Raw genomic sequence first — 26,661 nt, forward strand, 5'->3', positions numbered from 1 at the left:
TGTCGCATCAGGGACTTTTCAGCAGGCTTTGTGTCACATCAGGTGTCCTGCCCCTCCTGAGGGGAAGCTGCCTTATGCACAGACATGGGGAAGGTGGCAGAGGGACAGCCCCATTTGGGATGTGGGGCCCAACAGCCACCAACATGTAGAGTGTAGGAAGTCACATACTGGCTAAACAAATTACTTCTTTAAGCACAAGTTCATGAGTTCCACATTGCGTCAGTCTCAACTGTTCAGTGACTCCCCAGAGACTGTGCCACACCGCTGTCCTCTCGCTTTCAAAGTGCAGCTTAGTTGCATTTTCACATTTACAGGCACCGGGTGCCCCTTCAGTGACTGGAGAAACCCTTGGGGCTTTCATTTTGTGCTGGCAGCTCGCAGATGACTCTAGAAACAAATCCCCAGGGGCTTCCATTCTGAGTGGCAGAGCAGAGGGCACAGAAAATTCTGGCTTTGTTAAAACCTGCAGAAAAATTCATGTCTTGTGTCTTCCCCTTCATGTGCTCCACATGTGCTGTCATGTCTCTGTGCCTGTTATAGACACACACTATTTAAGAAATTCAGACATAGCATATTTGCAACTGGAAAACTTGATGAGTTGGCCCCTGATATTCAGCACTAAGTACCAAAACCTACTTTTTGCTGCTGTAACTGAGCACCAAGCATAAATGTGTTCAGTTAGTCCACACAGGCACACTCATGTCTGCTATTATACCAATATATTTAAATGAGAGAAAGAGTGCATATGTTATGTTTGTGTTTAATAAGTAATAATCAATGTAATGAGAAGGCTCAAAGCTGTCCCTGACAGGGAATGAGACCACATTGCTTCTCTCCAAAGCTCTGTGACCCAAGTGCAGGAATGACTGATCTGATCTGCAAATTGCATCTCAGCTGTTGGGCCTGATCTTCGCAATGAGCACTCTCAACCTACTCATTTCAATAGGATTTGAGAGCACTTGGTATCAAACCCTCCATCAGTCACAAGTTCCCCTCAGATGTAAGGGCATGTAGACCTGGAAAGCAAGACTGACACATGCTGGAGGTTTGAGCCTAAAAACAAGTGGGAATTGTACAACCAGAGGCTTCAATGTAACCGCTGGTATCTAGCAAGACAAAGCAGCGAAACATCAAAGTTCCTCTCTTCTGGAATATTCCTTAGAACTTTATCATATGACTCTTCCAGAAGAATTAATCAAACATTGGAAGGTATACTAAGGGAAGCAGAAAGGCATCTTCTTCAACAGAACAGCCAGAAGAAGATTTTCGTGCAAGTCATAATAGATATTCCTCACTTTCATCTCCCTAAGAGCATGATGCTTTCTTATTCACTGGGATCTCAGTTTGATGCAAGTCAGGAAAAAAAATATTTCTGCCCAGCGGTTTTCAAATATTCTCGTAGGACTAGTGTTCACAGGGAGTTTTGGAACACAGATCTCCTTCTAAAGAGAGTCTTCACGCACAAACAGATGCCACACCAGCAGTTGCGTGGATGCAGTCTGAGACTATTTTGGTGACTCTCTGAAGTTCTGGAGTAGTTTAAAGTGAAGGAATGACTGTTGTGTTTATGAAGGACATCCCAGAACATGGTGCAAAGTCTGTGTGGAAAGAGACAGAGAAAACAGATAGGAATGGGCACATGCCAGAGAATGAACTGATTACAGTGATAGGGCAAATATGTAGAAATGGTTGGACAAAGCAAGTATGTGCACAGCTGAGAATTCTGGAGGAAGTAAAGAATCCAGCAAGTTAGAAAACCAAAGTACAAATCAAAATAAGCTGGCTCTATGGACTCTTAAGTCAAAGCCAGCACTGGGATCTAAAGCATCAGCTTGCATTTAAAGACTATCATGGTTAGTCATACACCAAATTGCATAATAGACAAATGATACGAATTGAAAGAAGATTAGTCTAGGGGAATAGACTCAGAGGGAGGATTGTAAGGAATTTTATTATTGAAATCCTGCTCCTAAGCTCTTCCATACTCAAGGAAAAAAATCTTAAATCCCATTTCCTGCCGCTATAGGGCTAAAAAGTTAACACCATATTTCATAGCAGTTAACATGAAACAGGATTACCATGCTGACTTGTTTTTAAAGAGCAAATGCATTCTAAAAACTAGATTGAGAAGGAGGTAGATTTCTTTCTGCCAAATCCTCTGACAAGAAGCAGGATGGAGAAAACTTATTCCTCTCTAAGATTTCTGGGGATGAACAGAATTTAAAAGCCCGTTGCCCTCAGTAGAACTGATATACTCTCTCAATTTGGCTTTTTTCCTGTTCATTCACTGCAGAGACTGACTTCATATGAGTAATAATTCTTTTATTTCCTACTCAAAATAAGTGCTTATGCTTTTTTTTTTTAAATGAAACCAAAAGAAATGCTTTGTATATCCCCTAAACAGTAAGTTTTTTAAATAAGCTTTACAAAGAAGATCCAATGACCCATCAGAAGGAATAACTTTTTAGTGCCAGCCAACAAACTGCTTCCTACCAACAGGAAAGATTCAAACCCCTACCCAAGCAGACATCCCAGCCAAAAGCCTTCTCTGGCACAGAAGTACTGGAGTCTGTCTGGGACTTAGCTTTCTCAAAGCCTTTTACATGAGGAGCACCTAGGCAATGAGCATGTGCCATACATCCCGCTAGACCTGTAATGTTTTGGCCAATTTCTCTCAAGCCTCTGAACTGTGATCTCAAAGCAAATGAATCTGAGAAGAAAATACATTAATCAGGCATTCACACAGCCACGCTAAGGATTTTTAAACCAGGGATCTGAATCAGCTCTATTGCTTCCCACTTCTTTCCTGATACAATTAGCATCTGCCTCTGCAGCCAACCCTCTGCCGCTCTGAGGGGGAACAAGCAGCTGCAATTGCCTTGCCTGATGTCAAATGCTGTCCCACTGCCCACTTCCCCACAATGGGCTGCAGGAAAGGGGAAACAGCTTCCAGAAGTGCCTTGTGGAGGTTAGCATCCCTTCCCTACACACGGGGAAGTGAGAGGAGCTGGGAGCAGCTACCACTGCAGCCTCTGCCTCCCTGCTGCAGCCCAGGCGCAGGTTCAGACGTGTCCCAGCCACACCTCTCCCCACCTAGGGCCAAGGCCATGCCAGCTCCACACACCTGTTGGAGGCTTCCCCACATTTTAAGGGAATCCCCAGAAGGGGATTTGCAGGTGCTCCACTCCCTTTAAAGTGTTCAGGCAACAAATCAGCCTAGGTAATTGGACCCATAGTACTCAATGTGGCCCTCTGACCTTTTCTGAAATGTCCTCAGCCCACCAGGCTGGCAGGACTGAACGATATAGCTAAGTGTTTTGAAAGAAGCATGTGATTTTTAAATCCAGTTGATTTTTTTTTTTTGCTAGAGAACCTTTACCAAAGGCATCACTAGCGTATCCACGGGAGTTTTGCAATTCTAGATTACAGGTGATTAAGAATATCAGCAAATAAGCAGGCATACAAGTCAGGGTCGGAAGCAGGCTTTTACTTAACACCAGCCTCACCAGGCACTTGAAAAATAAATAACCCCCCCGAGCAGTTCTGCTTTACCCAACAGCTATAAGGCTCCAGCCCCACTCCTCGGGCAGAATTGTGCAAGCTCTTACCCCAGCAGTCACACTGGGTTCAAGCGAAGTGCCTGAGTAAGCATTTGCAGAATCTGCCCCCCCCCAGGCAGTTATCTATACTGCACCTATTTGTGCCTTGCATTGCAAGCTTCTTAGCCAGGGACATGGTCTGGAAGTATATTGTCAGCTGCAACGTGCTTTATCTCCATTTATGGCATTAAATCTAATTTTTGGTGCCAAGTGCAGCATTACCCTTACAATGACATCTATTAGAGACAGTTTCCCCTGAAGACTGTGATCTGACCAACAACCAGTTTGCACTGTTCATTATTTTGTTTTATTGCAAAACCACCGTGTTCATATTACCTCTCCACTTCTTTAATTTCAAGCATTTTCCTAAAAAGTAACCAGGCGAGCGCTGAATTATAGAAATCCTGCACCCTGGCATTATACTGACTCCACTTCAGATGCTGCCATCCTTTCGTCCTTGAAGATTTAAAAGAACTGGGAACCAAATCCAAAATTAAAGCAACAAACGTGACCGGTTTGCCTCTGCTAAGCTTACACACGACCGGAGGCTGACTTCCCTCCCCATGCCAGCGCTGGCATTCCTGCTGGGCACCCAGCCCCTTCCCCCCGAAAGCAGACAAGGGGGAGGGGGTGGGACAGCAGCGTGGCACAGCACGGAGCGGTTCGTATGGAAAAAAATCCCCAACTTCCCCTGAAATGCTGCATCCTGCATGCCACAAAGGACAGCTGCTACCTTCTCACTTACAAAAACGTGACCCCAGCCAGTCAATGCACAGCCCCAGTGCTGTCAGATACCCTCCCACGCACCGCTTCTGATGGTCAAAGCCATTGTAGGGAAGCAGCCTCCCCTCCACCTCCAAAAGGGCTACGTTTGCCTTGTGCTCCAGCTACACTCAGGGTGGCTGTTTGAGGAGTTTGGTTTGTTTGTTTGTTTGTGGGTTGTGTTCTTTTGTTGTTGTTTCTTCGGGTTTTGGTTGGTTGGGTTTTTCTGTTGTTTCTGTTTGTTGGTTGGTTGCTTTTTGGTGGGGATGCAACCCAAGCTGCTGCAAACACAGAGGTAGCACGGGTCCATGTGTAACCATGGAGGAAGCAAGCACAAATAGGCAAATATTCTGAATAATATCAGAGTAGACGCACATGGAAATTTGCTTGGACTCACCTGGACTCCTTTCCCCCTTTCTAGTCCAACCAGTTCAGGGCTGGGGAACATCCCAAGCCTCTGGCATATGGTATTAGATACTCTGGGTTTTAGGTTTAAAACTGCTGATAAATCTCTTGCAATGGTACAGCTGGTGTCACATAGCCCTGGTCCCATTTCATGTGAACCTCAAAATTTGGAAGGGAAAGGGAGATTTTGTTTATTTATTACAAATGAGAGAAACTGGGGTGCTTAATCAGCCATTTGCTGCATCTACTGGGAGTGGAAGCTGGTTTGTCTGGCTATGGCCGTGCCTTCTGTTCTGCTAAGGGAGAACCCTTGTGCAGCTTTCAGAAAGTCATAAAAAACATCTCAAAAATATTGGGCATAGCATCGTTATATGAAGATACCAGAGGTAGAACTGTAAAGCATAGTTTACCAATTAGGAAAGCATTTTGAGATCCTAGGGTGGAAAGGATGTCTTTGCTAGTTAGGTAAATACTTTAATTCCATACTCCAATGATCACTCTTCCAGCAAGACCCTTAAAAAAAAGTCTTTCATGACTGTCCTCTGTTGTTAGTAATACCTTCACACAGCTTTTAAATAACAGCGTGGTTTCCACTACTGCAGCACAATTAAGTGTGCTGGTGTTCTGTGCATTTGCTTCCTCTTACAAGTCACTGAATTATTAGCACAGGATTCAGCATGATATCCTCATGTACCATTAGCAGGGTGAAATATTAGACAATAGCGGCTACTACTGTTATTTACCGATAATTAAATGTTAATGGAAATTCATCCCATCTTCAAAATATCATGCCCTTACACAAGTAGCAATGGAGACATACAGACATGAAATGATTTTTCCAGAATCAAATGACAAATCAGTACCAAACAGGTTCTCATACTCACGTCTTTGTTTTAAACATAGTAATACTCATTGTCAGAATGAAGATAATGGCTAACAGTCCTCTCCCCTCACTCAGGTGACTTTTTCCCTCACTTAGGAGCTAAGTAATATCACTATGGCAATTACACCCATCACTTAAAATGAATAACCAGAAACTGGAAGACCCAGCAAAACTGAGACAAGCCAGCTGTCTACAGCTACTAAAAAGAAGTCCACACTTGGGGAAATACTCAAGACATTCCCTTTCCAGAAGCACCACCCATAATAACAGGCCAACAGTCTCAAACACCTCTGCATCTTGGATGGGTATGCAGAACCACATACATTAAAGTGCTCTTTTTGGAGTTCACTTAAGAATGCTGCCAACTTGTAAACAGCAGAGTCAGTTTTGCTGCCAATACAATTTTTACCTAGAGCAAGCGGAAGTGCTTTTCCAAGAATTTCCAAGACTATTGCGTCATGCTGTATGCTGGCACTGCACCCTGCAACCCAAGGAGGAAAGACAAAAAAATAAAAGCTGCTGCTCAGCACATCCTGAAAGGGATTATTTAGAGCAACTTATTTATTTCCAGGAAGAGACTGGCAGTGCAAAACAGACCTCCCAAAAAAACAAAAAACAAAACAAAAAAAAATTAAACAGTTTTCACTGCAGGGGAATGCTATACCTGGCATAACAATTTTTGAAACATTGTTTGAGAAAGTACAGTAAGAAAGAGAAATGTAGCGTATCTGAAAGACAGGAGAGCAATCTTTTCTATTCTTTCTTGCCCACTATGAGTTTTGCAGACTACTGTAGTGTTAGTCCTTTGGCAACTTTACCATTTTGAAGCTTGATTAGAATTATGTGTACGATGACAGCATTTACAGCCCCTGCTAAGGTCAGGGTCCCATTGTGCAAACGTTTAAATATGATGAGTATTTATAAGATAAATACACAAGACAAACCAAGAACATTGTATTCTCCATACTTTAAACATGCAGAAAACTTAAGTTGCTTAACTTCCTTTATGACCATAGCATGGAAAATTTAAATCAGTGATACAAACTGAACCCAGAGTTCCCTAGACCACAGCTCACCCAGAAGAATTAAATGTGTGCATACATTCAAGCACTGCACCAATTCATAACAGTAAGTACCTAAAACCAAGTTTTCAGGGTAAAATATTTCTCAAGTCTCAAGTTCCTTTGCTTTTATAACACTCTCAGCCAAATACCGGTCTGATGATATCTGAAGAAGTACAAGACAGCTATCATTATCACCCCCAAATTCCTTTTATTTAGTGTTTTGGTACTTCAGTCCTGGCTGTGTACGCTTCATAGATGTACATGCACATTTGTATTTTTTAGTGGATTCCCTGCCATATACAACTTTGGTAGATATTTTCCTGCCTAGGAGGACATCCACGTTTTTCTTTGAAGACTGAGCATGATCATGTCATTAATATCACATTATCAAAGAGCATTTGAACTGCCTAGAAAATGAACAAAGAGCCTTTTTCAAGGACTCAAGAAGTTTGATGCAAAAAGTTCCACATGAGGACCATTCTGAATACTTTATATACTTTATAAGGGTGAACAGAAACTAAGAAAAACAACAAAGCAACTCACCCTTCCAGAGGTAGAGGAAAGAACATTATATAAAAACAGCCCGAGTTCAAGTCTCACTATACAGTGGCATAATTTCAAACATACTTTTAAATAGCTCTTGTTTAAAAAAATGATGGTCTTCAATTGTATGTGTTTGCTAGTGAAGTTCTGAGGAAAGTCAAATCCTAAAAAGAGAAAGCCACTATTATACTATTTATTGTTTCATCCAATTCTGGGCACTTAACTAACCTTTTGCATCAGTACCCGCTTGTAAAGGGACAGAGGGGATGTTTTCTTCCAGTTTTAGTTTTAGTTCAATAACTAGTTCTTTCAGACTGGAGAAAGCAATTGAGATTTGGGGAAGGGCAGAAGGGCAGGAAAGCTTGCTTCCTTCCGAATTAAAACTAGGTGTTAGAGACTAGTATCTGCTAGTTCTAAACTCGTAAAAAAGCCGCATAGCTAGAAAATAATGAATTCCCTTTTGCTCAAAGAACATTTAATTTGCTTTGCATTTAAAATGGAGCTGAATAAGAATCACGGAGTAAATCACATAGGAAGGAATCTTAGGAGGTCGTCAGAAAGTATTTTGATAAGAAAGCATTTTCCAAATATTATTTTGAATTCAGCACTTCAAAATACTCAGTTATAGCATTAATTAAAATCAATGCTATAGAAGTTGCTTGATATATTTATCAGAAACAATAACACAGTAAATTAATTTCACTTCTGATTTGCATGTTAAATCATAACTTGAATGTATTAAGCCCTGTCTTCCTGCTTAACAGAAAACAATGCCAAATTTACTTTAATGGTATGTTTAGTTGCATGTCCACATGTTTTAATAGATACAAACCAGTGAGATCCAGTCTTTCCACTGGAGAGTATCTACTGTATAGAAAAGCAAGCAAGCTTTAAAATAAGGTTTCTTGTTGGCTGGTGTCAATTCACAGCTAAAATTGGCAATGCAAATCACTCTATTCTGTTCTTTATCGGACAAGAGAAGACCTCCAAACTGTCAAACGGACTGCTGGCATCTTGACAGCAGATGGAAACACTGTAAGTGCAGTCCTACATGGCAGCGTCTTTATGTGACTCCCAGAAAACTGAATCCACACACTGAATCCATTCTTATACAATAGGGAATGTTCACACATTTATCAGAAGAAATCTGCTGTACACCTCTGTCATCTTAAACTAGTCCATGTATAAATGGGTTTAGCCCAGTGTCAAGAACGTAGCAAGGTTGTTTGCCATCTGAGGCTTCTTCCCCAGTTAGTTTGTTGTGTCTCATTTAAAACCCATGGCAAAAGAGTGATCTGAAGACAATTTCATCTTGCATATTGTTTGGTTCAGTGGGGGAAGGGAGCGGACAGGGCAAACATATATTATTGAAAGCTACCCCCTCTTCCTTTACCCAAGAGACTGAAGGACAGCTAATGCCTCAGGCCAGCATACTGAAGCGAAATGCTTTCTACCTCCCATCCAGGACGTGAGTGAGAACACCACTGGCAAGTTTTTCCATCCAGTATCTAAAACTGCAAGGACAGGAGGGAATTGTTCCTAGTTCCCGCATAGATCTCTCAGAAAGTTTTACAAAAGAAGCAAGTATATCCTATTTTCAGAGCCATTTTTATTAGGAAAGCAGCCCCTGATGACTGTTTTGAGCAGGAAGCTCCCTACACTTCTATAAACTCTTCTAATTGTCTGCTGAAGACTGGGACCCTTCATCTCCCAGCTTAGCTGTCTGTGCATGTTGCAGTGTATGTTCTGGAGAAGAACCAAGCAGTTTTGTCCTCTCTACATTAGCAATAAGCCCACACTGAAGAAAGCCTATTGCTAACAACCATTTCCCACAATATGTCCATTTCTGAACGTCCACTTGAGGTTTTCAGTGTAAAAGATCACTCTTAACCTCTCCAAATCCTGCAGTGTGCGTATAAGAAAATGTGATAGAGTACATACGTAATCCTGGATAAACTACATTCCCCACCCCTTTCCATTAAATAAAATCAGTAACTAGAATCCCTGTTTAGGATTTGTGATTACAAGGATCACCCTCCGCCCTGCCCTGGTCAGACAAAACGGTCTCTAGGAAAGCCTGAGAGCCATCATTTCAATAATGCACAACCCTGTTGCTTCCACTCCAGAACAGCTGACTTGAAGTGCATGCTAGGCTGTGCTTATTAACAAAATGAGAAATCTGATATATAGAAAGAAAACACTATGTGAGGATTAATCCTGGATTGCAGTTTGTGGCCAGCACTGGGCCGTCATCCAGACACAGATGAAAAAGAACAAAACTTCTCCCACCTGTCACTTACAGCAGGTACAGCTATTGCGGTGTTGTAGCTGCCTTCATACAGCTACTGTAACAATCCCTTTTATATCAGCTTAAAATTCGGGATTGACCTCACCATTTCATTTCTTCCTTGTTTTGCGGGAGCCAGCACTGGAGGGTGAATTTTCTTTCCAGGAATTACAAACAAGAAGTATGAGTAACTTACGTGTTTGGACAGCTAGCTTGTAATACTCACACACTTCAAGGAAAGAAACCCAGCATAAAATTGGCATTCTGTTGGAAGCTGGAGATGCTAACTGAACGAGAAAATACAACTCTCAGGAACGTTTTTTACAGTGTTTCTGCTGGTTTTGAGAGGAGTAAGCACACTGTAACAGCTGATTAAAAAAAAAAAAACTAAACAAACCAATACAGTTGCTTTGCCAGTGAGCTGCAGCGCAGCAAACTGAAATCACTATTACAATACATTGTCCTTGTCCCTGATACTACAGCAAGATTAAAACCAATTTAAGCAGCCTTAGTGGTTCAATCCACACCAAACCAGAGGAGAAATCATCTTTATTTTTAAAAGATATTACGGTTGGGTCAGGATTCTGTTATAATTCCACAGCTGAGCCCTGTTAATTTTTCTCCAAGCCCAGCAGGGTAGGCATGTCCACTGATGCTGGAATGGTTCTCCTTCCCACTGAGCTTTGCCCATCACCGTATAGCCAATACAGTGGCTATGTCACAAATGTCTTCTATTTTATTCCAAGACCACATTTGCTGCTACACTGAAATGCCACTTTGTGGCAATATTCTTCCACTGATACTGTCAGGGATGGTAGCTCTGTTATTACACTTGATCAGGATGATTTGGTTAGGGGGCTGGAAGATTGGTTTTCTGTGGAAGAAACATGACAACCTCCTAATGCCAATACCTTCTGTCTTTCAAGCTATGGTGCATTAATCAGACTGGATATGAGGGTTAAACGCTGCAGTTAGCACATACAGGAGTTTTGATACAAAGGCAAATGTACTTCAGTTTTCAAACACTATCCTGTTTCCCTACATCTGTCATCAAAGAAGGTAGCAAGAGCTCAAAAAATAGCCATGTAGCCGTGCACTATTTTCTATACAAGGTCAAAGGAATGCACAACATGCAGTTTATGTTTGACAGTTCTTAGTTACTGTGAGCTGTAAAGGTGCTAGAAAATAAGAACTCTCGTTGCATGATCTACTGTTTACAACTTCAAATTTTGTACTGCGACCACCAATTTGGGGCTACATTAGCCGTTTTAGGGAGTTTAAATCCATGACACAGCCAAACTGACTAACATTAGGTTCTGTTCCAGTCATGTACCCTTCCAGAATAAGGCCTCCAACCTCCTCTTTCTCTCTTTCTCTCTCCCCCACCCCTTGTCACACATTGGCTTCTGCCAAACAATTCAGCACTGACACTAGGACGCACCACGTGATACCAAGTGCTTGAAGCATCTTGCCATACTTATTACTATCTATACATCCATAAGTCATTCTGCCCAGCAACGTATGTGAATACTAACATGAGGTATGTCTTTATGCATTAAAGATTTAGAGCTCACCCAGCTCCTTGGCAGAAGCATTTTCCCCAAACACTGAAAAATCATCCCTTTTATGTATCTGTGCCTCATCTGCATTTCACATAGATTAGGAAGCGTGACATAAGAAAAACCTGCTGTATCCTCAGATTCTCCCATTCCTCCTGCTTGCACCCCTCCAGCCACACAAGTCTGCCGTGATTAAGCAATGCATTTTAGATGCAAAAGAGCACGGCGCTCATGTAGGGTTTCCTTACCCATGTTAGAATGGAAAGTAACAAATGTAAGAGGTTGCTTATTCTTAATGCTGATCTCCTCCGGAGCTAAAATGATATGTCAGTGGCAGGTGGCAAGTTTGAAGACCCCCCTCCCCTCCTTTTTTTTTTTTTAATAAATATAACAAAGGGCACACAGATTTGACCTGATGGGTCAACCATCAAAAGTTAAACTGATTTAAATAATTAGACCTAGAATGTCAGGCACCACTGCAAATAATTGCTCCTAATGCTTTTAGGATTAGATTGCTAATGAAAAGGCGCAAAAAGGAGGCCACTTGCAGTTGTGGAAATAAGTCAATTTTCTTTCCATATGTCATTTTCTCCATGTAGATTTGCTGTGAAATCCTAAGGAGCCATTTACAGCTTTCTCTACAGAGCTGCTGTAGCATATACAATAGTTCTGAGTCATAAAAAATAGTAATAAGTCATCCTGAAATACTAGTTGTTTATACACTGTATTTATCAAGCATAGCAAACATCTGCTTGCAGTTCTGACATTTTCCAACGAAAGTGACTATTGCATATTGTTTTCCCCTTTAATTTGTGGAAAAACATGGAAGCCATTCAAATATAAACAGCATTCCGCAATAAATTTAAACCAGTTTCGGTCAAAGGACAGTTTATTAGCAGAAAGCAATTGTGATGCTCTTCCCTCTGCCTTCTGGCTGCTCCCTCAGACCCACTCTAACAGCTAAGCACCATCCAGGGCGGTCGCAGCACCCACCGCTAAACCCCTCGCTTCCTCAGACAATTCATTAATTTGCTGCCGAGCTATATACACCCTCCCGACTCGCGGATACCGAGCGTGAAGTTACAAGCCTGGCGGCCCGCCGGGGGCGAGCCGAGTTCTCCAAAAGCTGCGGGTTTGGCGGCGGAAAAGTTTGCAGGGCACCCAAAGCCCCGCGCCCGATCGCGCAGCGGGGCCGGGCGGAGCGCAGCTGGCGGCCGCGATAACGGGGGGCGCGGGGGGCGCGCCGAGAGCCGCCCGCTCGCCGCTGTGCCCACTGCCACCTGGGCCGCGGCCAAGCCCGGGTCAATTATTGACTTCTCGCCGCCGGCTCTCGCCCCATACAAAAGGGGCCGGGAGCGAGCAGGGCGCTGCGGGCACCGCGAGGCTCGCAGCCGGGCCGCGCACCGCGCAGGGGGCCGCGCACCCCCCGGTCTCGCCCGCCCCTCTCCCCCCCCCGTCTCCCCGCCCAAGGCTTCGCTTTTTTCTTAAACGCCAGCAGACCAACAACAACATCACCACCAACAAAAAGCCCGGCTCGCCCCGCCACCGGCACGCCCGGGGATGCGGAGCCTGGCCGGGCTGCGCCCCGCTCCGCGCCGCGTTCACACGGGACCGGGCAGCGCGGCTCCGGCGTCACCGCGGAGCGAGCCCCGGCCACAGCGCTGCCAGCCCGGACGTACCATTTTTATTTATTTTTTTATTTTTTTTTAATTTATTTTTTTGGAACAGCTCTGCGCCCTGGCTGGCGGGGCGGGGGGCGTGCGTTTCCTCCGGGGCACAAAGCCGGGCGGGCAGGGTGCGCGCTCCTGCGCTCCGTCCATTGCATCCCAGCCGGTGCCGTAACAAAAGCCAGAGACCCGCAGCGACGGGCAGCGAGAGCGGGGCCGGAGGCTCCTTTCCTCCGCCATCCCGACCGGCCGAGGGGGCCGGCGGGGAAAGGGGGGAGCCGGGGCAAAAGTTCACCGCGGTGCCGGCAGGGCCAGGGGGTGCCCGGTGGGGCAGGGGCAGGGGGTTTGGCTGGGGGATGCCGGCCTGGCTCCGTCGCCTTGCAGCCTCGCCGAGGGACAGGGGAGGGGGAAGAAGGCGATGCGAGTCCCGGGAGCCCCTTCCCTGCCCTCTCCTCCACAATACGGCCGGATCCCCAGCACAAACACGCCCCCCCCCCCCGCACCCCGAGGCTCCGTTCCCTCCTTTCGAGGGGATTAAAAAAAATAGAATAAAGACACAAAAATTACAGCTCACTTGCAAGGCACGAGTGGGGATGGGGAAAAGGCAGCTCCGGGGCTGCCGGGCACCCCCGGCGGGCAGGCGGCAGCTGCGGCCCCCCCGCCCCGAGCCCCCCGCCGCCGGGGAAGGGGCAGCGCACCCCCATGCACACACACACACACGCACACACACACACACACACACACAAATGGCACGGGAGGAGGGGGAAAGTTTCCAGCCGCTCCAACCAAATAGCCAACAGCGGCTATCCCCAGCCAGGCGCCGCGGCCACCGCACCGTCTGCATGCCCCGACCCCAAAGCTCCGGGGGCAGCGCGTTGGGAGAGCCGGGGGGAGCCGGGGGGGGCGGGGGGGCACGGCACAGAGCACAGAAAATCCTCTTTTTGCTTTCGGGGCACTGCCGCCCAGCTAGCGCAGGGCAAAGGGACCGAGGGGCCACCCCCCGGCGGCTCTGCCGGGTGGCCCCGGTGCAGCCGGGCACAGAAAGAGGGTGGCGGATAAAGAGCGGGGGAGCGGGGCTGGGCTGCACCACGGAGCCCGGCAGCCCCCGGCCCCAACGGGACGCGCGGCCCCGCGCTCCCGGCCGCGCCCGCGCCCCGCTCCGCGTTACCTTCTTATTGCATCTGGAGCAGCAGCTTGGCTTCCCCTGCCCCTCTCCTCCTCCTCTCCCTCTCCTGTCCTCTCGGTTTATACCAGCCTGTTCCTCATCTCACAGCCTTCCTCCCAGCGCCATCTTGCAAGCTTGTGACGTTGGGAGCCGCTCACCCCTGACCCACATTTGAATAGAAGCCAAAATGAAAAAAAGAAGAGGAGAGAGAGAGAGAGGAGAGAGAAAGAGGGGGAAGAAGAAGAAGAAAGAGCGGAACAAGGAGAGGCAGGGAAAGCAGCAGCTAAGCAAGTGCTGTGCCAGTGTGGAACAGCATCGGCTCCCGCTCCCTTGCCAGCTAGTTTAGTAATAAGCAATTTCCTGCTTTTGCAATAAATGTTGCAGCGGCAGGGCTGGGAGAGGGACAGGAGCTGGGTAATTCCCACTGAGGGACCAGGGCTTCCCCCACCCCGAGCCGCCCCCCTTCCCTGCCACCCACACCCCGACACCCAGCCCCGAGCCCGACCACTGGCTCCCGGCAGCACAAATACTGCGGCTCCCACCCAGATTTTGAGCAGCGAAAAAAGGCATTTATTAAGATTATTTCCCCCATCACCGATGAGGTCTCGAGTGTGTGTTAAGGGAAATTATATAGATTATAACTTGCACATGTATCAGAATCCTAAATGAGCTTTATGCACAAATTAAGAAAGCATGCTCATGTGTAACGCAATTTGCATATTAGCTTTTTATCACTCCTGTCTATTTGTTAAGGACTGACAGTGCGTTTCGTACCATCCGTGACACAGATGAAGACATGGCCTTTGCACCTATAGAATCAGTAGAAATCTGAAGTTTTGGGTTTTCGGTTAGTTTACCTATTAGAAGTATATTGAGGGAAAAAGTTATTTGTATTTTGCATCCCTGGTCCTGCAAAGACTTTCATGCACGCTTAACTTTAAGCACATCAGTAATCACAGTGAGCAAGCACAGGCTATTCAGATGCTTACACCAAGCATGTGCACAGCTTGGCAGCTCAAAATGCTGTTTTGTAAAATGTTAAGTGAACTGATATCATTTTAATCTTACTGACCATTGCCACAAAGTACAACTGTGCAGAAATCTGAATTGTACCTTTGTTCCTCTTCTCCCCTTCAGTGTTATAAAGACAGTAGCTAGTTAATCTGTAATACAGGAGCAATGCATATAAACATTTTTATAGTAATTATGCACAAGAGTTCTTCCTCCATCCCATGTAAGAATCACTGTACTAGCTGCAAGTGTGAAATGACATTCTTTTTTCTTGTGTGCCATGCCTGCCACCCATAACCAAAACTCCCTGCAGCCTGAGCAAGGTGATTCATTAGTGAAGCTGAGCCTACCATTTAGCACAGCTCTAAGAATTCCCTAACAGCTCCAACACCAGCGGCTCTCGGCCACTTCCTGTGCAGATCTCTGCAGCTTGCGTACACCTCAGCTGTATCCCAGCTGCAGCCTAAGCTCTCCTTCCCCTATAATAAAGATATTTTTTAGTTGCTCATCCAGAGTTCAAAGTGTTTTTGCAGGAGATGGTTTCTTCAGCCCTACCAAAGTGGCTCGAGGAGCAAATAAAGATAAGACAGATCACAACAGCCGTATCAGAAAGGTCTGGACTGGTGGTTTGTTCACAGTACACCCCATAAAGAGCAGAACACTTTAACCGCAGTGAGAACAGCAAACCTGACTGTCAGCACAAGACCCAGTGAAGTAGATAAGGATCAATTCAAGACTCTTCCCCCACCGGGAAAGTTAATTTAAGATTGGTGGTGCTGCTCCTAGCTGTATTTTAAAGCTAAGCGGCCTTGCAAATAGCCAGGGAGGTGTAGGTAGCCATTTGCTTCATGCTGTGCAAGAGGAATTGGTAGGCAAATAAACAGAAGTCCTTGTGCCATGTTACCTAAACAAGGAAACAAAATGCATCCTGGAGTTATTTCAGGCTGGTTTAGACAGTTGGGTCTAGAAAGACTCGCTTTTGTGAATCTGTGTGTCATTTCAAGACCTCAACAATGCCACTGCCTGCCCTCAGCCTTCCTTCCTTCCCCAGAAGCTTACCGCCCCAGAAACACAGTCAGCAGAACAGTCTGTGTGTCCCTGCCAGTTCACAGACCCACATCTTAGTTCAAACCCACTTTCATCAGACATCTGAACAAAGGTGCCAGGCTTTGCGCAGGAATGGCTTGAGGCATAAGCATTTCAGTCTGTGTGCCAGCTTTGCTATGCAGATGATAACCTCTGAGAGTGAGCAGAGTGAAGAAGGTTGAGAAGAAGAGGAGAAACATCCTAAAATCCCACCACAGGATTTGCCGGAGCTGGTGTGCAAAAAGCTTTACTTTTGTTTGAATCCTTTCAAGGTTTGGGGACAATCAATTCACGAGCATCCCTAAGTAAATGGAGGAAATGTCTCAGTGAAGACAAAAAAAAAAAAGAGAGAAATTAGGTGTCTGGCACCTGGAAATGATATGGTAGGATGCAACACTGCGTTCAGCTTCATATATACATGATAATTATAAGGTTGAAAAAGAATTAATGAGAAAGCTAGACCTGGCGCTGTCACTAGAACCGTGGACATCTGCGGAGAATCTGATGAGCCAAGTAGAAGTATGACCACACCTACCTGGGAAACATCTACAGGCATGCAAGGGAGATACCATGATACCTACAGTGTCTCCAAGCAACCTCAGCCAGGGAACTTGCCATCCAAACAGAGGGTACACCCTCAAGTTCCAGGAAATCACACCCACTGTGGGCATGCCTAGCACCGGGTGAAACCTGTGCCCATGTATGTGAAAAGCAAATGCCTACTGCGGCACGGAGAACGGCATTCACAGGTGAAAGACCAGACTAAAAGGCAACGGTGGCCTTCTGTTTGTAGATGTGGTGGCACAACGAACATGTCAGGAAGGATGTTTTGAGCTCATGGATACTTTGAAGAAAGTATCTTTGTTTGAAAGTACTTTGGTTCCAGCCAGATGCATGTGCTTAACTTTTGTTTCCAAAATTGTCTTTACTGTATTTTTTTAAACATTATTTTAAAAGGGCACAGTCAGGACTCACTAGTGGATTGTGCTGGATGCTCTGCAGCTACAAATAACAGCTTCAACTTCCCAGTCCAGTGCCTTGATGAATATATTGAATTCTATGTGTCTATGGTAGCTACAAAGAAAAGATTTTTGTCCTAACAGCATAAAATGAATTCAGAACAGAATTCAAAGAACACGGAAACGTCATGCCATCCTTGTGTATTAGCCCTCACTATCTATTCACAAATAGCTTTGTAATGCTGCTGTCAGGCATAGAAGTGTAATTAATATTACGCACCCCCAAGTTCTTGCTGGCAAAATACTTGGATTCAAATCAAGGTGGTGGCAGAAACCCAGAAGAATTTCAGGGCTTCGGTTTGTTTTTAATCGTTTTTGACCAACTGATGGATTCAGGAGCACCTCCCGTCCTTTGTAGCTGTGCTAATAGCAAGTTTATACTCCTCATAAAACAGGAAGAGGACGTGGGTAGAATTGATACAGTGGCAAGTCAGTGCTGTGGATGGGGAATGAAGAAATCTGAGCAAAGAAAATGCCACTGCAGAAAGTAAATAGAGTAATGACCAAAGTGTGGCCGTGTGCCCTTACAGCTCTTCAGTGCCACCTGCCTTCAGTCCCGACGCTAGTGGATGTCCAGTGCCATCTAGCAGGCAAAACAGTTGTTTACAGTAGTAAACCGGTGGCTAACGCTGAGCGGAAAAGTTGAAGCGAAAAGGAAGAAAACGGTGATTCAGGGAACTCGGGAAAACACACGGGGCAGAGAATGGCAACCCAGCGGTATGTCTCAAAGCAAAGCAAAGGCGAGGGCTAGCCAGCCTGCTCCTCAAGAATAAAAAAGGATTTAGCTCCAGTAATAGAAATGCTTCTGAGCAGTGGTTTGCAGTTACTGCCTCTGCAGCGGGGTAGTTGTGACAGTGCCTAAAGATGCTGGGGACCGGAATGTCAGATAGGAGCCAAAACTAGGCATCCTTGGAGGCATTTCAGTGACCTGGGAGAAGTTTTTGACTTCTGCTTGAATGGTAACAGAACAGATGGTGATAGCTCATGAAATGAAGGTATTTTCCTGTCTCCTCAATAGAAATATCTCTCTGCAGTCTGACATACAGGTCTGGAAAGTCTTTTCCAGCAGACTTCAAAGTGTCCATGGAGGAGACTAGAATTTTATGCTGAGATGTGTTGTGAAAATCTTTCATTCCTTAGCTGCAGATGCTTCTATGTGTGAATATACTATCCTCAGTGAAGCCCCTATATAGTTCGCTGGGTGAGTTGGTTCCCCCACTGCTTTCTTTGGTCTTTTGGCTGCAGTCGGTGGATGGACACAAAGAACATTTAATTTTGACCTTTCTATAGTGATACCTTAATTTCTCATGTCTGTTTCTGTTGTTACTAATTCAAAACTTAATAGTACACAAATTCTATGATGAATTTTTCCACAGGTTTATTCTAAGGCAGCTGAAAAGCAAACTACAGTCTTTTAGGAAACTTACAGATAATCAAGGCAAATCAAAATCTCTAAATGTAATCTGAAATCTTAGTATCAAAATTAACTACAAAGATCCCCAGTTCTGAACTAGTTTTATGCTGCAACTAATCACAGATTCGCTCAGCTCTGCATTGGTTTGCATTTTAAGGGTTCTTTTCAAAGTCATGGGGTTAGAAAGCTGTTTTAAAAAAAGAAAACAAAAACAACAAAACCCTGAAGGGAACATCTTGAAAAATAAGGCTAGTCATCTAGTGCTTGTACAAAGTACCATTTTGTACCCTTCTGCTTCTGTTGTATTCTTAGTGATAGAAAGTTTTAATTTCCTTGGAAGAGAAGGAACATACAATATTTTTATTGCTACAAGCTGAAGCTTTTTGCTAGGCATTCTGGCATACGTGGGGCTGATGCAAGGTTTTTTGCTACTCTAATCAGATAAAAACATTGCTTCCATTATAACAAGATCTTTGATTTCTGTTGGCCCATGAATTTCATTGCTAAATGCTCACTTTGTACCTATCTACAAAACATCCGTATTTAACTGTGTCTACCCTGTTAGTTAAGGCAGTCTGTGCAATGGCATAATTTCACTAGACTATGGGAGAGCGTTAAAAAATAAGGAAAACATCTGATGAACAAAAACGCAACTTATATGTCTTAAGAATAAAGGGAGATTTGTTGAAAATAATACTGAAGTAGATGTCTAAAGGAAATTAAAAGAAAAAGGAAACATTTATTTAGCCATGTAAATAAACAGGGAACAACAAAAAAAAAAGAACAGGTGCTACTATGAAGTGTGCGGACAAGGAAAAGAGCAAAGATAACTTTTGCACACATAATCTAAATGAAAGCTTTGCCATAGCTTTTAGGAGAAAGAATGGATTTCAAGAAGGGAGCAAAACCACCATGATTAATTGGAATGAGGGGATGAAAATAGAAATTATCACAATAAATGTGAAAGGAAATATAAAAGAGCTCCACCTATTCAAGTGAGGGAGACCAGGTCATTTCCATCCCAGAATTCCAGAGAAACAACAGATTGATAGCAAAGTTTTAAAATATATTTTTGAGATGAAGGTGATTCTTGCATGTTTTAAAAATAGTACGTATATATAATGCTTTTATTTTAAAAAGTAATAAAAAATTAACTAAGTAGCCACTGAGCTCGTTAGCTTGACTTTGAGACCATTTCAAACTTTCAGAAAAGTTTTGAAGGAAAATACAATTAGCTAAAAAAAAAACAAACCACACACACAAAATAACCCAACAACAGGAGAGCGAAAGAGATGATAAATAGGATAAAATGCAACCACAAAGCTGATTTTGCTGGAGTATCCTGAGCTATTTCTTTGCTGAGATAACTGATCTTCTAAGCAAGAGGAAATGTAGTAGATCTAATCTATATGGATTTTAGTCAAGTATTTGATATGACGCCACATGGGAAGTTATTAATTAAGATGGTGAAGATGGGGATTAGTACAAGAACAGTAAAAGGCATAAGGAATTGTCTGAGGAAGAGGTGCCAATAGATTACTATTGGGATAGAGAGATTACTGGTGATTCAAGACAGAACTTGTTTAATATTTACTATAATGATCTATTGTCATTTAAGCTGGAGTGTGCTAAAAAAAAATCTGATGCTATGAAATCAAGAGGCACTGACATTAAAAGGATCATAATGTCATGGACAGTGAGCTGGAAGATGTTGAAAGCAAAGAGCAAAGGAAATTGGATACAACTCCATGCAAAAAACAAACATACATTTGGGGTGTGCTTCACCTTTAGCCATCAAAAATTAGGAATCTTCTCCAAGATGGTCATCAGGGCTTCTTCTGCACTCAAGGAAGAGAGGGAAATACCTCAGGGATGGTGGTCTATCACACGTCTTCTGGGTTCCTAATTTAGGATAAGAGTAACTGTTTTGTGGACGTGACGGTCTCTCTATTAGCTGTAAAGAATCCTATACAGAAGGACGAAGAAAATAAATTCTCTTCAAGGAAGAAAACTGACTACAGAAAAAAAAAAAAGAAAGGAAAAAAAAAGGAAGGAGCTGAATGCATTAGTTTGTCAGTGGATGACTGTGAACCGTTGGTACGTGAGGCAGTAACAGAAGTGATAAATGTGATGGTCCCAGATGAAACTCTTCCAGCAGCAATAGAAAGGCATCGCTGCCATTATACAAGGTGCTGCTGGACCTTTGTGTCTGCTGTTGTGTAGGATCTCATCACAGGGATTAAGACAGGTATTCATTTATCAGGATGCCCAGAGTAATAATAAGAGATGCTAGCTTTCTAAAGCTAGCATGGAAATAGGAGTAGGAATAGATAGAAAGTGTTTATCATCAAAAGCGTGTGTATATTTTGACCAGTTGTGGTCCCACTTTATTTTTTTTGAGTTTACGTATAAGTATACATGTGAGTGTGTACATACACATGTACACACACATTCATAATTACCTATTTAAGTGATGTTTTGATGGTCTTTCTTTTGGGTAGCAAAGAGATACTAAGCTATATCTTGTGTGGTTTGTAATAACCCACAGAGCCAGTCAGTGTTTGTTAAATGGTATTTCTAAGTATTCGTGGTATTGATTTTCAAGCTACAGGTAGCATAAAAATCTGTTCTTGTCCTCACATTTGATACAAATCAGAAAAATAAAAAAAAAAGCCCACAACATAACAGCAAACTTGTCTGTACAAAAAATCTTTTTGCTTTCTTTGTATGTGTGCTTTGAATGGCAGTGTGTACAGTATGCATAAGTAATTAATGCTGCAGGCTGGAAGAATGACTTATTGTCAGATGGAGGTAAAGCACACAATATGGTCAAGTAAGCAGTTCCAATAATAGCAGTGCTTATAGAAGCAAAATGTAATAGAGGGCAAACTCTACAGGTTGCCAGATTGCTGTGGAAGTGGAGCTTTGTTGTCAGTTGGTGACCAGGGGACATCAGAAGGACTGGTTTTAGCTGAATGCCTCTGAGGTTACATGTTTGCCACACGTAGTGAGATTGTTTCTCAAGCAGTGGCACTTAAGCAAAGAGCATAGGCAGTTTTAGCTTGATTTAGTTGGGGGAGGTCTAACCAAAAGTCACCTTTTCCTCCCTCCCCAACTTGGCATTTTTTCAGAGTCACATCTAGGTGAACTGTCACTGCTGGGACTTTACATGGGAGTAGCAAGCTCAGGACAACACGTGCCTCTCCAGCTGGGAGCTTAGCAGGAAAAAATGGAATTGCTTTGGAGCAGTTGGGCAATGCAAATTCCCCAAAGCTAGCACTGCCCTGGTGTAAAATGTAAAGCCAGGAAGAACTCCACGTTTGGTCAGTTCACAGCAGTGTTTGTAATTAATGTGGTGGAGAAGATAATGACAAGAGACAAAGACAGCAAAAAGGCTCATTTCCATGTAAAGTGGAGACCAGATATGTTGTACCCAGGATATGTTGTACCCAGGTGAAGACTGTTCCTTAAAGCCAATGGACACGCAAATACCTCTTTTTATACTATACAGTAGCAATTACATATGAGAGACAAAGTGTTACTTCTGCCTGTCCATTATAGATTGGTGCAGTCCTGTTGATTACATGCACACACATGGGTGTATATAAACTGAGTATCAGTGGCCCCAGAATCAGTGTGTGTCCCCCCCAGGCACACGCACATGGTACACACACACACGTGCACTTGGGGCATGGTCCCTGCAGGGTGCTGCTACCTGCCCTATTTACCTCTTCTCAAACAGATAAAGACTGGCATGGAAGAGCCCATGGGCAGCTTGGCAGCCCTCTGTAGTTACTGGTTCCAAAGGTCACTGAATGCTAAAAAAATAAATATGCTCCAGTGCCAGCAGGGCACTGGTGATCGAAGATAAAAGTTCCTCTACCACCAGAGAAATGTTTTCTGGTTTGGTACCAGTATGGACAGTATTTGCTATGATTTTGTTTATGAATGCTAGTGAAAAGATATGGGTGAAATATATTTTGCTTTATGCTGGCAGGGGATCTGCTTCAGAGGCCAGCCTGTCTTACTCTAGTACATGCTATGTTGTTTTCATGGAAAGTGGCTTTTCTGTGCACCCGAGTGGAAACAAAAAAATAAGAAATTCACTGTGCTTTGGTATTTCTCATTCTTTTTATTACTTCAAACATGTTGTTGGATTTTTCTTTCTTGAAAATGCCTTTCTGTTAGAGTCTGACTTCACTGGTGCTGGTGTAAATCAGGAATAACTACACTGGAGCCACTGGAATGATATGGGTGAAAGGAAGGGAAGAATCCAGCCCAGTGCCTGACATTGTTAAACAAGGTTATAAACACTGTTGGTCAGTTCATATTCATCTTCTGTGATTAACTCCGATGACAATGGGGAGCCTGGCTAGTCATTTCATGCCGTGTAATGCAAGGTGACTGCAGTTCAGACGACAAAGAACAAGAGATTGGTGGTGGGTTTTCCTTTTTTTTTTTTTTTTTCAGGAGTATACAGAAAAGTGGTTATGAATGTTTGGGGAAATTTAGTTTCATTCTTATCTGTATCAGCACCAATGGCTGAGTGAGGTTTCTTGTGGATTTCTAGCTATAATACCAGTTTAGGTATTATATATTGGAAGGCAAATTCTGTGCTTCTCCTTTCTCTTTTTACTCCTTGTACTGTTTTTTCCTTTTGTTTCTGTGAAGGCACATTGTCTCCGCAATGTTCTCACACCATTTTAGCTTAAGGAGAATGCATGAATAAAGCAACATACAAGAAACCCAGATAAAAATGGGAGTTGCAGGTGCTATTTTATTGCCTCTGGGCCAGACTGTCATTTACAGCAGCTTTTAGCCTGCCCTAACTAGTGATGGGTGACAGGATGGTGCAGGGACAGGGAACTATAAATATCACGGACTGGGAAAACCAAAGACATTGCAGTGGCCACCGAGTACCACCCATGCAGCAATAACACGCCAAGGAGATGCCCAGCAGAACTCTGGGCTGAATAACAGCAAAAGATTTTCATCTTTTGCTTAACTTCTGGTGATAAATCTGATGTTCTGAATTGTACTGCTGCCTCCATTCCTTGATGTAAAGTTTGCAAACCGTGCAACATGTTGCCTGGTAATAGCCTACTTATCCCAAAAGTCTGCTGAAGATTGACTTTTATGTGGAGAGCAAAACAGTATCTATCATCAACACTATTTGCTGAAATATACCTTTAGATTGTCAGTAAAAATGCAGCATTTAGGACATTACATTTTTCAGCGGCTTTACAAACACTAGAGAAGGATACGGAGCAGGAAATTTTACAGTCTTAGCTGTACAATTAGAGAAATGAAGTGGCAAATCTTTGTTCCAAGTGCTTGTGCAAACACAAGCCAAAAGAAAATTCTGCAGTAGCAAAGGACCAGAAAAAGTGTGTGGTTGTGAAACAGATGAGCAACGCTGCTGCCCTTTCCATCCAGCAGAGCAGATCCGCTGCACTTGCTCTCCCAGAGGCAGGAGACAAAGGATGGCTCCTGAAGGAAATCCTCACACCTTGCTGCATACCAAGTGACTCGGCGGTGCTCCCCCCCGGGGCTGGATGAGGGGCACGCAGAAGGAAGGGGAGCTGGAGCAGAACAGCTGGGCACTTCTGCCAGCTCCCCCCCTTCTCCTGGCGCCTCTAACAGCACGTCTGAAAGTGCTCGGGGTTTGCTTTAGGAATTGGGAACTTGCCCAGAGGCTGAGAAGCAGCATGACATGCCTTGGGCCACAGGAGGCCGTGTCAGAAACTGGTTGGAGCACAGGCATTTCTGCATCCCACTCCCCTGCTTAGCTGAGCAACCCACGCCTCTGCGGATCATACAGAGGCACTCCTGCTACTCGCTTTGTGTGCACGCAGTAAATCACAGAGGCTGTGGTGCAGGAAGCCCCATCTGCCTGCTGGGCTGCGGGGCGCTGGGGCACTGCTGACTCTGGCAGGGCTGATTGACAGGATCTTTTTTCTGAGGATGGCACGGAGCTTTCTGGTGCAAAAAAGGCTTGCATCTTCCTTGTATATTCTTATACGTGCATTCGAGCTATCATTCAATCTGTTATGAAACACTTGTCTTAGGATAAGATCACTGAGGAAGCTGTGGCAAGACAACCCTGACAGTTTCTGGATGCTGCAGATTTTCTTGGCACTTATCTCTTTGATTACAGTCCTGAATATGCAACTGAAACTACATTTTCCCACTCCTCTGTAGTTACTGCAGCTTTCCTGGTGAGTGTTCCCAGCCCGTGAAACTTCTGTCTCCTTCATTAGCAAACTCACTCCAAAGTGCTTCTGACTGCTTTGTTCTTTATCCTCTCTGTCCCAGTATCTTTGCATGGCCAGAGTGGGACTGCACCATGAAATGGGTAACTGTTGCTATATAAAGTGCTGCAAAGCTTCCTGATCCCCTTGGTTCTCTACGGGGCAGTCAGGTGAGACCTGACTCGTGGTGGCTTCAGTAAAGGCTAAGACCCTGTTTGGGACTCTTTTGATGGTAATGCCATTTGTGTGAAGCACATCAACCTGTTTCTTGAGCAAAGCATCTCACAAGAAATTGATCCTGCTAAATGCCTTCCACCTGCATTGGAACAGAGTGTATTGGCTTTGTTCTTCATAACCACAAGTGCTGTGAGACTTGCCTAATTGAGATGCTGCATCTCTTCTGCAGGGATTTCAGCAACAGAGATCAACAAAGGAAAACATAACCTAAAGAGGGCATATTGTTTTCTCTCCACTTTGAAAATTGCTTTGTCCAAATGGGCTGAGACTTGTTGGTTCTCAGAACATGTAACGGTGAGCAGTAAGGGAGGTGTAGGTGACACAGCAAGGAATTTGCTGGTTTTGTTACTGTGATTGCGTGGCTGGATTTTTATTAGTCTCAGTGGCTTTCCTGGCTCTGTGTAGAACAAAGTGTGACTGGTTTGGGACAAGAATGCTTCCAGGGGCACTGCATAGCCACTTTTATGGCCATGTTAAAATTATAATAAGCATAAATACTTCACCTGTCTCTTTTATTTTTCTGCTAAAAAAAGCAAGAATAGGATAAAATCTTAAAGCAGAAAAATAACTTTTTAATGGGTCGGTAACCTGTTAAAATGTATTTATGTATATTGCTGTTTCTGCTTTTGCTGCTCTAAACAAATGGCTATATTTTGTTCTTAATTAAGAATTAAAGGGTTTATATGCATGTGTCTACAGTGGAGACCCCCAAGTGATTCCGAGATGAGGGTAAACTGTGGGTTTTCTTCAGCTAGTTGGTTGAAATTACTTACCACTTGAATAGCATCTGCAACAGCGTAAGGCACGGAAGCAATTTTTCTTTTGTAAGAAGATGAAAAAGAAATAAAAAAGGAGTCAAAGAGTAAGCAGGCTGAATGGGCCATTAGCACCAAACTCTAAAGATGTAGAAGTCAAATAGGATAGAAAGGCCCCATAAATTTTTACAACTCCTTGGAGAAAAACACTGTGATTATTAAAACATGAAACCTTGCTTTTCTAAAATGCTTAAAAGATTAATATAGAAATGTCATACTGTGGCTGCTGGAGGGATTATCCTTAATGGGAATGTTAGAAGTTATTTTAATGTAAAGCAAACATAGCCACCGAAGAAAGATCAAAAGTGGAACAAATTCAAGGCTCTTAGTTTCAGGAAAATGAAGTTTGTCGAGAAACTATTCCTACTTTGTTAATTAGAATGAGCAAATTCTCCATAAATACTGTATATATGTGACATAGAAAGTGATGACCTCATCTAATTAGTCATTACCTAATCCAATCACTAGCACAAGAGCAACGTCTCTGTTACGAAAAAAAATTGTTCCCTTTCTGGCTTGAGAAAAAGTGTATTTTCGCTACTGCACATTTTTGTGAGGTCATGTGTGTGTGTCCGAATAGTTTTGCCGATAATCCACCATACAGAGGCAGGGGAAGGCTGTCACATGACTGCTGCCAAATGCTCACAGAGTTTGTGGTCTTTTCGATGCAAGAGCAAATTCAGTGGCTTTTTGTTTTCTTTTCAATCCAGCATTGTTGCTTTTTGATGTAAACTCACCGCAGAGCAACATGCTACTCTGGCCTGTGTGTAAGCCTTTGAAGTCTAAATGAAAACTTCAGTGTTGCTAACATAGAGCAAGAAATGTAATAGTTCCTTTGCAGTTCAGGATAGCACTTAATTTGTCCTTGTCTGGTCATTGCTGCAGTCAAACACC

At 43.8% G+C, this 26,661-nt stretch overlaps 1 protein-coding gene across 13 annotated transcripts in view; it reads right to left on the reverse strand.

Annotated features, from left to right (window-relative positions):
• The window catches only part of HIC2 (HIC ZBTB transcriptional repressor 2), a 73,718-nt gene extending 59,379 nt beyond the window's left edge, over positions 1-14,339 (reverse strand). For 6 of the 13 annotated variants that reach the window (XM_050714154.1, XM_035556613.2, XM_035556627.2 and 3 more), the window contains exon 1: positions 13,938-14,288. The gene's annotated coding sequence lies outside the window, so the exon portion shown is untranslated. Of the gene's footprint in view, positions 1-12,171; positions 12,502-13,937 lie in introns of those variants that run through there. The other 7 variants (XM_035556625.2, XM_035556629.2, XM_035556626.2 and 4 more) reach the window with 3 other exon arrangements.
• Positions 14,340-26,661: the final 12,322 nt, after the last annotated feature.

Source organism: Cygnus atratus, chromosome 17 (genome assembly GCF_013377495.2).
Source record: "Cygnus atratus isolate AKBS03 ecotype Queensland, Australia chromosome 17, CAtr_DNAZoo_HiC_assembly, whole genome shotgun sequence".
Taxonomy (NCBI): Eukaryota; Metazoa; Chordata; class Aves; order Anseriformes; family Anatidae; genus Cygnus; species Cygnus atratus.